Below are 15,656 nucleotides of genomic sequence, written 5' to 3' on the forward strand. Positions count from 1 at the left end.
TTAGGAGCTACTTTCCTGAAAATTGCTTCCAACAAACATTTTATAAGCATGTAAGGAATCTAAGCTAGTTACTTTATCACACTTAAAAAGTCAGAATTGACATAATAAAATTGATCATGCACATTATTGTTAATCAGACTCAGTTCTGGATCACCTTTTCATTCTCCCAAATTCTAAACATACTTTCGAGACATGGAATTTTCACCATTATAGAATTGGACTTGGAGTAGGCTAGACTATTGAAGGTAAAGATTCTCTCCTGGATATATAAAATTTATTTGTTAAAACTGACTGACCATGGGGCCAGGGATTTAGCTCAGTGGTGCCACCACCTACCTCGAAAGTGCAAGGTCCTGAGTTCGATCCCTGGTATCAAAACAAAAAAACCAAAAAACCCTGACTGACCAACCAACAAACCACCCAACTCACCAACCTGTTTCTAATAGTATTATGGTGATGGCTTTAAAAAATCCTAATGCTCTTTTGATGAACATTGGAAAAATTCAGTTTTACTTTCACAGTTTTACTATTTTTGGGGGTGGCTCAGTTATGCAACTAGTTCACACATACACTACCAAGTTTTAAAGAATTTTCTTATTTCATTTATTATTCATTAATTTGTTTCCTACATCATTTCTTAGATACTTGGTGTGTACCAGATGCCATGAAGCACATCACAGAGAGAAGGGAGCTTTTATTCTTGAGGAAGTCATAATCTAGTCAAATCAAAGTCATTCTAGAAATAAGAGATTAATTAAATTGTTATAGATAGAGGCCAGTAGCTGTTCCCCAACTTCTGTTCTTCCCTTCCTCCTCAGTAATAGAATTCTGTTTTATCTGGGCCTGTGGCCTCCCTTGCAGTGAAGAGTGACGGTGCCTATGATGCTGTGGAAGAGGAAGCACTCTGGGGAAGCTTCTGGCAATTTCTCTTAAATATTGCTGTGTCCCCTTTTGCCCTTCTTTTTCATCTGCCCTGTTGCTCACTGGATGTGATGTCACTTCTATGACTATGTGGGCCTCACACCTCACTTAGGAACAGAGGAGTGGCATTTGGCAGGAGATGGGGCACTGTGTTGGTGGGCCTGCCTGCTGCCCTGGACTTTCACATGAAGGGGGGATAAACTATGATCTTTGTGTTATTTTGGGTGGCTGAGACTTCTAGCCAAATATAATCCTGCTAGGCACATACTAAAATGTTGCACTTTAAGTGCAGAGGAAGCAATATTCAGAACAGTGAGTGGAATGAGAGAAGGCTTCCTAGAAGAATGTGCTGCCTGGCCCTGCCTCTTCTCTTATCTCATTATTTGATCTCTGTCACCATCTCCAGAACATGGCATTTTTTTCTCTTCCTTACTTTTGCTCCTGCTGTTTCTTCTTCAGGGCTCTCTATGGTTATCTTCTTGGATGTCTAGTTATTTTTAAATAGAACTCTACAAACCACATAAGCACTAGCATATGCACCAGGTGGATTTAGCTGCTACCTCTCCTTATTAGGGGCACTAACCAGCTCAAATTATGGCTTCTTTTCTGAAACCTCCCATGGGCTCAAAACCCCTCTTGTGCTGGTACTGCAGTAGGACCACTGCTCAGTAGTTTAACACCTGACACTTTAAATCTCTCTCACATCAGCATCCAAGATCTGGCACCTAATGGTGCTCAGTAAATACTTGCTGAACTGCACTGAATTAAACTCAGGGGCTTATAGATTAAGGGAAGAGACACTGGCTGGTTACTTGTGTAGCTATTGCTTAAGAGGAGTACAGGGCTGAGAGTGTGGCCTCCAGCTTCCTTCTTCTTTGTTTTCCAGCTGCTGCTTTACCATCATATCACCTCCTCATCCTCAGGCTGCTATTTCTATGGCCACTGCTGAGAAAGAGGGGCACAGCAAAACAGCATTAGCCTTTCTTTTATTTGTCTATCTCTTGAATCCTTCATTGACATTAACTCTAAAATCTTCTTTTTTTCTGGGGCTGAGGAGTGGAGGCAAACATCAGTGTGGGCAGGGACAGTCAGAGATATGTTTGTAAGGTTCCCCTACTTTGGGAACACAGCAAAGCATTGTAAGACCATCTCTAAGACAGTATTGAGCCACTGTTTGGTTTCCACATGCTCCTGCCACAGAGGATTGATTGGTCAACACAGCCTACAGGCAGGGCTGTGTGCAGCTCACATTTCCTTGTCTAAGCTCTACTCAGGTGTTCTTCGTGTACTTTTCACCCTTAGCCTGTCCTGCTGCTGCATGTGGGCTGGTGGCACTATCACACAAGCATCCAGGCAGCTGACTGTGGGTGTTGTAAGCAGGTGTTATTCTAGTGTTCAGCTAAGCTTGTCTCTGGGAGTCCAGGCACATTAAAAAGAAATCCCTGTGAATAATGAGGTCTTGACACTGAAGGGATAAGGAAGATTTCACTCCAGATGGTGGTGTTTAGAAAAGGAAACTGATACTGTCAAATCTGGGAGTTTTATAAAAGTGATGGCAAAAGAAGGACTGATTTTCTTTTCTTCCTTTCTTTCTTTTGGTACCGGGGATTGAACTCGGGACCTTGTACTTGAGAAGCAGGTGGCAGAACCACTGAGCTAAATCCCTGACTCCCAGAAGGACTGATTTTGATGGTCATTTCCACAGTCCTTGTCCTATTTCTTCATTTCTCTCTTTTCGTCTGCTTTCCACTCCCTTCCCTTCCCTTTCCCCTCCCTTTCTCTTCCCTTTCTTTCTTCTTCTTCCCTCCCTCCCTCCCTCCTTTCTCTTTTTCTCTTTCTTGTTTTGTGGTACTAAGGATTGAAGCCAGGGCCTTTACACTGAGCTACATCCTCAACAGCCCACTTTAAAAATTGAGATACAGCATTGCTAAGTTACCCAAGCTGGCCTTGAACTCACAGTCTTCCTGTCTCAGCCTCCCAAGTAGTTGGGGTACACATGTGTGTCACTATGATCATCCCTACTCTATTTCTTGGCCTTGCCTTTGGAGAACAGAGGAAATATTCACCCAGATTTTTCCCATTGGTGCCAACATACTGTCCTGGCTGGGTTTTGAACCTTGTGAATTCTCACAATAGCATGACTAAGGACTTGGGCCAGTGCACATAGAGACTACAATTCATTGTAATTGTCTCTTTTATTTGGACACTTTTAATCATACCCACTTTTTTAGAAAGGAAAATTCTTGCTTATTTACAGGGTTTCTCTTGATAATAGGTGGTTACAATATCTTTCAAACCTTTACAAGATCACCTCATCTGGTCCTATTAACCTATAACTCCCAAAGAACAAGTTCCCCCACTGAATATTGGCTGTCAATGTTTTCTTTGTTTTTTTTTTATTGGTAAATATTTACAGTACCTAATGATTACATTCCTTGTTGGGAGTTGGTACATGTACATAACACCTCTTAATTTTTTTCATCTCCCTCCCCTTCCTCCTCTCTCCCTCTTTCTCTTGGTCTCCTTTCCTTTTGCAAAAGATTTGTCTTGCTTTTTCCTGTTATCTACCTTCTACTCTTTATTTACAATTTAGGTTTTTCATATAAAAGAAACTATGCAACATTTAAGTTTACATCTGATTTATTTCAGCGGGCATTATAATCTCAAGGTACATTTATTTCCCTACAAATGATTCTTTTTTATCCTTCTTTATGGTAGAATAGTACTCCATTGTGAATAAATACCACATTTTCTTTATCTATTCATTTGTTGATGGATATATAGGCTGCTTCCACAATCTACCTATTATGAATTATGCTGCTAAAAACATGGATATTCATGTATATCTGTAATTCTTTCAGGAAGATTCCTAGTAGGGGAATAGCTGGGTCAAATGGAATTTCTATTTTTAGTTTTTTGAGGACTCTCCATATTGATTTCCATAGTGGTTGTACTAGTTTACATTCCCACCAACAGTGTAAAAGGGTTTCTTTTTCTCCACAACCTTACCAGCATTTGGTATTGTTTGATTTCTTGATGATAGCCATTCTTTCTGGAGTAAGATGGAATCTCAGTGTTTTAATTTGCATTTTCTTAGTGGCTAGAGATACTAAATGTTTTTACCTCATGTATTTATTGTCCATTTGTATTTCTTCTGAGAAATGTCCACTGGCTATCACTTTTTAAATAACTTTAGAAAATGACTAAAAATGTTATTGTTTTATTGTGATTTGCTTTTTATCCATCCACCTCCTAGGTAGGCACAATAGAACTTGCGAAATGGCAGTCATAGGATAGCATATGGCCCCAGACTTGTTTCATTTGTTTGTAGAGGACTTAATATATTGGGGGATTAGTTCCTAGTTAATAAGTGAACCATTTCATATAAAACCCCAGGTTGCACATTCCCAACTTCTGAATAGTTTTTTTGGTACTGGATATCACACTCGGGACCTGGGATTGAACTCCTGACCTTGAGCTTGTGAGGCAGTTGGTGGCACCACTAAGCTAAATCCCCAGCCCTGAATAGTCATTTTCTACTTGACAACAGTCACCTGGAACTGGGTAGTGGCAATTTCTGTCTTAACCGAGGCATTTGCCCAACAGTTCACCATGGCCCATATTTGGCCAAGTTTGTTCATAACCTGCTTAGCCCCAGAAGTCCTGTGAGTTTCAGACCCTTGGCCCAGCTTCTTTCTCCAGCTCTCCCACTTTCCAGGGTCCCTTTGCTGTCCCTGCTGTGTCAAGGGCTCGCTCCAGTGAGGCTTCTCCTCACTGGTCCCTACTGTCCCATCCTGCACGGTAGCTCTCTGCTCTTACTTCTTTTTCCTGCAGACTTAGTCCCAGGTGAAGGAGTTGGGTAGCTGTTGGAGATCTGACTGGCAGAGCCCTGCTTGCTGGCCCGAGGTGTGGCTTCTGCGTGCCCAGGCTCATGGGCCTGGCCCTGCAGTCTTTTTCTTTCTCCTGAACCATCTGGAGGTGAGTTTGACTGCAGTCTAAAATTAACAGCAAAGTAGGATGGGGGCAGGGGTTGTTTTTACCCTCTTAGAGAACTATGGGCCTTCCGAGTAAGAAAAATTATAATAGTAGGACAGTGGCCTTATACTTCGTTTTGAAGTGCCTTCTTGTAAATCATTTCTTTCCCTTCCATCATGACTGGATGAAGTGTATGTTATTATTCTTGTTTTGCAGATGAGCCTTAGAGGAGGCGCAGAACACTTACTCAATAGCTCATCTTCTCTTAGCCATCAGGGCCTCAAGGTACCTATGCCTTTTATTTTGTAATTTAAGAGATTTCATCATACTGCACACTGCATGGCCACAATTTGAAGGCTAAATGTTTTTCCTATATCTGTAAATACATAAGAAAGAGCATTATGGTTCCCTGTCAGTGGAGGAAAAATCCCCAGTACTAATTATGCTAATAAGTTTCTCAATTGAAACTTTCTTCAACCTGAACTATAAATATTAAAAATAAAAACAGTTTTAGTAACAAAAAGAGGCTTTGGCATTTTTAAATATTCAGAAACTTGCAAATCATTATCATTTTTCTATGTATCCATACTATTACATTCCTAAATTTTAAAATTCAAATATAAATTTACATATATGAAAAATCTAGTCATATGTAAATTATAATAAAACATAAGGGTTTGCTATACTACTATATTTTAAATGTTCATGAAAATAAATATGTAACTACTAGTTTTGTTTTAAAAGTTATGGCACATTGTCATGCTATGGGAAATTGCTTCTTTGCTTTGGGAAATTATACAAATTTCAGCTCTTTATTTTCAAAAAGTAATCATTATTATTTTTATTAAATATATATTTCTTGGGTACAATTTGATAATTTATATATAGAATGTAAAATATATATTGATCACATTGAGATAGTTAGCATTTCTATCTTTGTAAACCATAAAAAATTATTACCATGTAATAACTGTACATATGTGGTATAAGATGATGCTTCAATAAATGTATATAGTATATACTGAATTAAATGAGGATAATGAATGTTTCTATCTCTTTATCTGTTATGGCTTGTATCTAGATGTCCCCTGAAAAACCTCATGAGGTCAGAGGTGGGGCTTTTCAGAGGTGGCTGGATCTAGGGTATGTGATGCTGGGATTAAGAATGTGATGCTGGGACTGATTCAGGGTGCAATGCTAGGATTAAGGGTGCCCCAGTCTGGGTGTGAATGCTACCCACTCTAAGGGTAGCCTGTGTAAAATATAAGAGATGGAAAGAGGGCTGCTGGGGTTGTTGCTTGTCACTTGTCACTTGCTGCTTAGCTACTTCACTGCTTTGTTGCCTTCTCCTCTGCGATGTCCCTCTGCCATGCCACCCTGACTTGAAAGCAGCCGACTATGAACTGAAACCTTTACAAACTGTAAGCTACAGTAAACCTTTCCTCCCTTAACTTTGGGTGTTGGGTGTTTTGTCTCAGTGACTAGAAAAAATAACTAAGGAATTATTATTACTTTATATTTGGACTCTTATAGCTCCTCTTTTCTAGTTATTCATAAAGTATATAATAGAAGTCTTGGTCACTTTCTCATCACTGGACACAAAATTTGACACCCACAATTTAAAGGAGAGGTTTATTTTGGCTCATGGATTTTCAAGGATTCAGTCCATAGTGGGCTGGCTCTGAGGTATGAAAGGCATGCTGGAAGGGTCTGGTGAAGGAAAGCTGCTCATATGGCAGATAGGAAGCAGAGAGTGAAGTGGGAAGCCAGGGAGAGAGATATACCCTTCCAGTCCCACTTGCCAATGACCCACCTCTTCCAACAAGGCCTCACCTCCAAACAGCACATTTAACTCACAATTCCTCAGTGGAGTAATCTGCTGATGAGTATAATATTCCCATCATCCAAAACCCCACCTCTGAATACATGAGCCTTTTGGTGGATATTCTAGATCTAAGCCATAACAATAGATTATTGTGAACTATAGTTTCCCTGATGTGCTGTAGAATACTATAGATTCATTTTATCTAACTGTTTTTGGCACTCGTTATCTTAGATTTGTGAGATTCCCTGGCTTTGTATTGTAAGTGTAAGAGGTATTATATAAGAGCATGGAACAAAACCACTGTGGGGTGGGGAATGTTGGCCATGTCTGTGGAGTTGCCAGTCTATTGGGCCTTCCTAGTCTTTTCTGCAGTCATGAGCAGAGCTCATGTGTTGCTGAAGGCAGTGTGCTGAGCACATGTGATGACACATGTCCTTCAAGGGCCAGTCACTTCTAGTGATTCTTCCTCAAGTTTGGGGGGTTGCATACTTCAAGTCTCTTTGTAAAGAAATAAAAATTTGTCTCTGGTTGAAAATCTCCATTTCCAAGAACCCACAGTAAAACTGACAGGTGAGTATGTGTTTTCTCTAATCCAGAATGTTATCTTCTAGTTTCAGAGACAGTAAAAATATATTCTTTATTTCTTAGATATTGAGTTTAAGTGAACTTTAAATTATAGTGCTAATTCATTTATTTTATTTTATATGCTTAGACTTTGAGCCTTTTGAACTCAATTAAGCAAATTTATGCATATCACAAGCTAGTCATTAATTTGAACAAAAGGTCGTGATCCTCCTTCTGAAAAAATAGATTTCAAGTATGGAAGAAAAACTGATAAATATTTTATGGGTTCATTTAAATAAATGTGCACACTGACAATAACACCTAATACTAAATAGGAATTCTTGCAGTTTATGTTGAAGACATTCATGTCACCTGAATCCCAGTTTTTTCCCCAGGAATTGCGGTTATAACTTGAGCTATGAGTGTGATTCATGTTGATAGAACAAAGTGGGACCATCTTACAAGATTCAGGTCTGGGGAAATAAGAGTTTGGGAGATGTTCTTTGAACTAGTTGGAGAGTAGTGTCTGACATTCCAGCCTTTCTATTGATAAAGGACACCAAGTAATCCAAAAGTGGTATCCAAATAAGCACTAATAACCCAAACAAGGCAAATATTATAACTCTCAATCTGCTAGATATCCAAAATGGGAGTTTGTGTTCTTTAAAATCCAAGAATAAATTCTAAGAACAATGGCGGTTAGAGCAGGAAAAATTTATTGAGAGAAAGATAGCTTCTGTCTAAGTGAGACAGAAGGGGGACTGGAAAGTGGCAATCCCACTTTTTAAAGGTGTTTTACTGAGCAAAGCTACAAGGTGAGGCAGGTTCAAGGTAAGGCAAAACTACAGTCGACTAATAAGATCCAATGGAAAATCACAAGGTGGGCATGAGGTGGGACAAAATAAGATTACAAGTACAGTCATCACCCAGGTAATACTGATTAAATGGGGATCAAATGGGGAAGCTAGTCACATAGCAAGTGTACTTGGAATGAACAAGGAATTTCCAGAAAGGAAATGGGCTAGGGAGATTGATAGCTATTTAGAATATCAATCACTGCTAATACCAATCACTGTGCAGTACCTTTTCTCTTTTTATAATGCTAACCAATGAACATGCCTTAATTGTTTTTCTAAAGGGCCCAGCTTTGTCTAACTGCCTTATAATAATTTCTAGCTACCTTAGCTATCTGCAATACTATAACAACTTGGTTCTTTGAAGACCATTAAAACCCACGAGTAACGTTTTTTTTAATACATTTGTTTAAAAGCTTTTATTGTTATTTAGATATGTTTACTCATTCTAAAAGCCATAGTGGTCTTCTAAAAAATAATTTGTAATTAGAAGTGATTATATTTTTTAAAATCTATGCCTTTGGTCCAGAATAGCTCTCAGAGGATATACTGCACATATAAATACCATGCTGCAGACAGAACTTGGATTAATAGACCACGAAGGGCCATTTTTATGGAGCGTTTAAGTGCATATTGTTGTTATCTCTAAATTGTATTAATAATATCCTACACATGTCTAGCATATGTGTTGCATTTTATTATTTTACAGCTTGCCAGTGCATATATCATCTCATTTGTTCCTCACAACAGCCCTGAGAGGGAAGTTGGGATATTTTAAAGTGTTGACACTGAAGTCCTTTGCTTGAGTTAAAGTCCCAGTAATGGAAGGGACGAAAAAGATATGATAGAAAGCAAGCATTCTTTTCAGTATATTTTTGCTCAGTGTCATAGAAAGTGTTTGGATCAGGTTAGGAAATGTCTATTCCTGGGGAGAGATACCATAGTTCATTATTTCTTCTACCTGGTGGGAGGAAGAAAGAGCAAATGACAAGAATCCCTTTTTCAGAGGAAAAACTTTAAGAGAGAAAACTGTCTTTCACTTCACAATTAATAGTCAACTCTTGGATTCCTCATTGAACATTATTTTGTATCCTTCTTATGCCATTCATGCAAGTGCCATTCCTGCATGTTGAGATTGCCAGAGGAAATAAACTAGTATATTTTGTTATTGGAGTTAATAGTGATAGATTCTGGACTTATGTAGTATTTATGGAATATTTTGGGATTTCCTATTTTACCAGTAGAAACATGGGAAGGTAAAGACAAAAAGCTATACAGTATGTTGATAACCAAGCTAGAATAGTGCAACCAAGATTCCAGAATCTTGGAATCTAGGCTGGAAAATACTTAATTTATTGTAATGATTATTTCTACAGGATACAACTTCAGGATTAAATGCTAATTTTATTTGACTTACATAAAGGGAAATTATTACTGCAGTTACTTTTAAATAGCTCCCTGGGTTTGCTGGGTGTACCTGAATTAACAGTAAATTGAGTCATTACATATTAATGGCTCCAAGTGATTTATTGGTGGTATGTCTGGCAATTAGCCATCCTGCATAGTGTCTTCTGTTTGACCATTCTCTTTTTCACTATGTAATGAGTATGAACTCAGGGATGAGCACCTTGAACCAGTGGGGTAGTCTGCCCATCAACCTGCTAGGGCCTTGTGTCATTTTAATGGTGAGTTATGATCTGTCTTGAAGGATATTTGGATGCACTTAATATCTTTTGGATGAAAACCATTGGAGGCATAAATGAGAGTACATATTGTCATTGAACCACTAAAGATCTTTACTCAGCCACCAGATAGCCATTATGTTATATGAATCACTTTAGATATTTTCTTTCTTTATTTTCTTTCTTTATTTTTTGGTACCAGGGATCAAACTTGGGTCCTTGAGCTTACGGGGTAGGCAGCAGAACCACTGAGCTAAATCCCAGGCCCGATTTTCTTTATTTTTAAAAATTATACAATTGTTTTTAGCTTCTATGGCACATATAGAAAGAATTGCTCTGAGTGGACTGCAGCACAGTGAGTTATGGCCAACAGTATTTATTTGCAAGAGTCACTTTGGGGTGCCTAATTTGTCCTCAAGAGAAATATTTTTTGCTCAGCCTGCAAAATGTTGTAATAAAAACTGGTGATTGATGTTGATTATAAGATTAAATAGCTAGGCCACAGTGCTAATGTCATAAATCAACAGAGCCCAAAGTTGTGATTGGCCACTAGAGGATGTTTTAAGTGTGAGTGCTTTTTTTTTTTAATGAGTCAATATATTTCAAGTCTTTATAGTATCGCCTCCTAAAGTTTATTGAAAGTATATTTAAAACATCATTCTACAGTGTTTTGGATAAGTTGCTAATACAATTTGGTTTTTGCTTATCTAAGCAAGCAGTTGTAGAAGAAAGTACATGAAAAGTCTCTTCTAAGAGGGAAAGCAGTTTAACAGTTGGTGAAGATGTGGGAATTACTAAACCCAAGATAATTACCTGATGTTTTGGCTGGAGATTTGCATTTGATTGGTCAGAATTCATTTCTTCTTTTTAACACTTCTTTGGGGAAGGAATCTCTTCCCCATCATCTATAGTCTGGTGCCATCCTTCCTTGTCAAGGGAGCTAATTTCTGATGGAAGTCACTCTCTGGAATTTAATAGGACAGGACTGGAAAAGTTTGGGATACCTCAGACTGTTCCTATCATTTCCATTTTTTGGTCATCTCAGTGACAATTGTTTACCAAGTTTGTTTCTTTTATCTTTGGCAATCTTGAGAGTCCCATGATAGCATTCTAATGCCTCCTATCCCTTTTCTAATCAAACCTCAGGTTTGTCTTTTTTTTTTTGGTACCGGGGATCGAACTCGGTCCTCGCGCTTGCGCAGCAGGAGGCGAAACCACTGAGCTAAATCCCCGGCAAACCTCAGGTTTTTCTGTTTTTGTTTTCTTGCTTGAAACGAATTGCCTCAATGTATAAGTTGGCATGTGTCAACTCATTGGGAAGAAGTTTCTGATCGGGACTGTGAACATTTATTAATTTCTTTCTTTTGTCAAATATTTATCGAACTCCTACTGTGTATTAAATACTTTTTAACCCTTGGGGGAACAGAAGTGAATAAAATAAAAATATGTGCATTTGTGAAATTTGCATTCTAATAAGGGGCGATATAGACAAGGAAACTAAAAAGATCTATCTATCTATCTATATAATATATATATAATATATATATGGTAGTGATAAGAGCTATACATATTTAAATGATTTCCCTTATTTATTTTTCCTTTTCAAAGTTCCTTGGTTCAAATAAACCTGTTTGGCAGTGGGGGATGAGATGGACTAAATTGAGGCTCTGTCACTCTCTTTTACCTTCTTCTAACACATCTCCACATACCTCTCAAAGGGCTTGCAGCTTATGTCTGAGCCAAGGCAAAGAAACTATCCAGCTAAGTGAGAATTAGTGTTTAACAAAGCAGAAAGCCAAAGATTAAGGAACCTGAGTTAGACATGGAAGTGGCAAGAGCTGAGCCAGGCTATAGGTCTGGAAGTGAAGAGTTTCTTTTTTGGGGGGGCAGCTGCCTAATTTCAGGTGAGTAAAAGAAGGGCAGAGACATTAAATCAAGAAAGCCAGGGGCTGGGGATTTAGCTCAGTGGTTTTGCTGCCTGCTGTGCAAGCGCAAGGACCAGAGTTCAATCCCTGGTACCAAAAAAAAAAAAAAAAAAAGAAAGCTAGGCTGGGACTCTGGTGGATGGTCTGAAGAAAGGGTGTAATCTGATCTGTGGCAGGCAAGGGGCATAAGAAAGGGAAGGAAGCATTGGGGATTGTATGAGACAGAGCTGGGTAGCAGCTCTTAAAACTGAACAGGGTTGGAGCCAGGGATGAGAAGTTGCCACAATTAACTAAAGGGACCACACAAAATGAAAATCTAGAGAAAGGGTCAGACTCTGTGAGAGGGATAAGGACTTAAGGGATCAAAAGGAGTACTTGTTATCCTGCCTGGAAGGAAATCTAACACTAAAGGCTTACCCTAAATTGATATCTATACATGCAGTCAAATAAAGAGGCTTGGTGAGAAGTGCTAGAAGTGATTATGCTAAGTGGTGGTGATGGTGGTGGGAGGAATAAAAACCAGCACTATGAAAGCAGAAATTGTGGCAGAGAACAAAGATGAGACAGGAAATTTTCTACTACTCCTGGAGAACATTTATGGCGTGCTCGTCACCTACAGAATTCACCCTGGGTATATGGAAGAGGAACACATGCTAATAAGAAGTCTAAAACATTTGTTTGACACCTGCCACTGGCTTGGAATGAACAGAAGAGTCATGGTGTTTGGTGATCTCCTATTAATATGGAAGCAGGAAAGAGTAAGGAGGACATTTGTCAGGTTCAGCTGAGAAACGTGGGTACCAAATTGTTTTCTGAACCATAACTCACCATTCGTAATTATTTTCTATGGAAATAAAGAACCAGGAAATAAAGAAGAGAACCTGGAAATATCTTTAAGGTTTATGGAAACTTGGAACCTGGAAATAAAGAAGAGAACCTGGAAATATCTTTAAGGTTTGTGGAAACTTCAGCATTAAAGCAAAGTTTGCAGAGCATTGGTTATCTTATTGCTGCACATGTCACCCCAAAGCTTAGTGGTTTAAAAAAAAGTTTATTATCATATACAGTTCTGGACTCAACTGGAGTCATGGTGGCTCTTGCTTGCAGTTGGTTTGTGGTTGAAGCTGTAGCTATCTGAAAGCTCAAGTAGGTTACAAGATCTATTTCTAACATGACTTCTTCTCTCACACATCTAGTTTGTGGGCTGAAATGTCCAGAATAACTTGAGGCTGGTTAGCGACTATATTTTTTTTTGCATTCTCTCTGCATGGTGACCTTGGACTTCTCACAGAATGAGAGGCTCAGTATTATTGGAATTCTTATAGTGGCTGATTTTTCTAGAGAAAGTATTCTAGAGGAGCAAGGGCAAAACTATGAGCTTTCTTAATGACATAGCCTTGGAAGGCACACTGAGTTACCTCTATGCATTCTGTTGGTTACATAAGACCAGGCCAAATACACTTTGAGGAAGAACTATACAAGAATATGAAGGCCTAGAAGCATGATTCATGTGTGTATGCCTATGCATATGTGTACATGCACACATATTGAAGACTATCCACCACTAGCATGATGTTTTTATTTTTTTTTCTAGTTGGCATCTATTATCCATTGAAACAGGTGATCTTTATGTGAACCATTGGACTTTCTTTCTTTCTTTCTTTCTTTCTTTCTTTCTTTCTTTCTTTCCTTCTTTCTTTTTTTTGGTACCAAGGATTGAACTCAGGTCCTTGTGCTTGCGCAGCAGGCAGTGAAACCACTGAGCTAAACCCCCAGCCCAAACGGTAGACAAATACTTTTTTTTTTTTTTTTGCATTACTGGGGATTGAACTCAAGACCTTATGCTTGCCAGGCAAGCGCAGCACCACTGAGCTATGTTGCTGGCCTGGTTGGACTCGTATTTCTACAACAGAATTTAGTATTCCTTAAAAACAGGCTTTGGCAAAAGTACCAAGATTACTTCTAAATGAAGAGGAATCTTTGTTTTTTGTCAGAGATTTACTGAAATAAGCCTTAATTTTAGAAAACAGTTACTGAAAAGTTAATCATATTCATGCTGTCTAGAGGGGAGTTTGAGTAATATCTAGACATTTTATAGTGACATAGATATGGATACAGTTGAAGTTAGATTTTCAAGAAAGTAGATGGAAGAGAATAAATGAAAGATGAGGAAGAAGATCAACAAGGGAAAAGCTAGAGGAATCATATTGGAACCTGATGGAGTGTGGAGAATGCACTTGAAAGAGTGCAGAGCTGGCTTCCCTAATGCCTAGTACAGTGTCCAACAGGGTTAGGATGAGAAACAGATGATTCTGCAGTGTGCAGATTGTTTTCTGAAATGTGCTTACCAACTTCTTATAATATTTTGTCAATAAAAGTGACATTTTTAGAAACAGGTATTCTTTTAAGGTTATGAAAAATTTGGCCATTGTCATAGTTCAAGACATGGTAATAAGGGGACATATTATTCTTTGGGTGTCTGCACATACTGGTTTTGCCCAAATTTTAAACCTGATAGTTTTTCTCCTCTGAAGAGGACAAGAAGTCAGAGGACTTCTAATTCCAGTCTAACTGGCCATTAAGGAAATAGTGATTAATGGAAGATAAAAGAAGGTCAATAGAACAGGCCTCTATTGGGAAAGGGTTTATGATTTCCAGAGAGGGCAAGGACAATCAAACCATGTCAAAGATGTCAAAAAGTTTAGAGAAATGAGAGGCATAGCCCATGTGATAGGGGAAATGCACAAAAATACAATTCTGATTTTGAAATGTGGTGCCAAGGAGAGAAGGCTGTGTCTTCCTCTTCTCACTAATCTCCATTAGCCCCCTACCTAGTAATGGAAACAATAATAACATATTATTTATTGATATTCATAATAGCTATATTATTTTCATTTAAATATGAAAACTTACTATTTTAATTTTTCCTGTAATGTATATGCAATATAGATAAAAGATAGTTTGCTTAATATTATTTCCACCTTAAAATAAGACCTAGCCCTTTTTTAGTCATATGGCTACTGTCGCTAAGCTTTTTCTACAATTCTGGAGCCAACACATGACTAATTGTTAGTCATCTGAGTGAGCAAATGGAGGGACTTCAAAAAAAAAGGAGTTAAAATTCCTAAAAAATACAAGTATACTTAAGGATGTCTTAGATACTTTTTCTCGTTGCTGAGACAAAATACCTGTCATCCAAAGTTAAAGGAGAAAAGGTTTATTTGGCTCACAGTTTGTAGAGGTTTCAGTCCCTAGTTGGCTGCCTCCAAGGCAGGGTGGCATGGCAGAGGGCTGTCACAGAGGAGAAACAGTCCATGGCAAGCAGGCAGGTGAGGGCATATTAGCTCTCTTTTTGTCATTTATATTTTATGCAGAGTACCCACCCTAGGGCACTCACACACCTCATCCTAACCAAAACTATGCCAAACCAATCAGTGGACCGATTTAGTAATCACACACCCTTGATCCCAGTGTCACACACTCTATAATTTCTCCTGTTATCTGAGAAATTATTTCTGATTTCATTTTTTCCAGATCCCCTTTGGTTGCCAGTTCAGTGGGTCCAGGTGGTTGAGTATCAGAGTGTTCCATCTCATTTCCCTTTGGGGTTGCTGTAGGTGATCTGGAAGTCAGGTTTTGAGACTTATTTATGTGTTTTCTCATTTCGACTGGGCCGGGGGGCTGTTAGCGCCTGCCCGGATTACCTCCTCTGAGCTGGGTGAGGTGGGACAGGGGCCTGGAGCAGCGGTAGGGATGGTGACCCAAAAGCCCTTTCCTGTGGGCTTGGAGCAGCCGGAGGGATGGTGGCCGGGAAACCCCTTCCTCTGGACCAGGAACAGTGGCTCAGAAGCCCCTCCCTCTGGGCCGGGAGCGGTGGGAGGGATGGTGGCCTGGAAGCCCCTTCCTCTGG

The sequence above is a fragment of the Heterocephalus glaber genome, unplaced genomic scaffold (genome assembly GCF_053883595.1).
Source record: "Heterocephalus glaber isolate CG9 unplaced genomic scaffold, H.glaber_assembly_v1.0 deba00001504, whole genome shotgun sequence".
NCBI classification, from domain to species: domain Eukaryota; kingdom Metazoa; phylum Chordata; class Mammalia; order Rodentia; family Bathyergidae; genus Heterocephalus; species Heterocephalus glaber.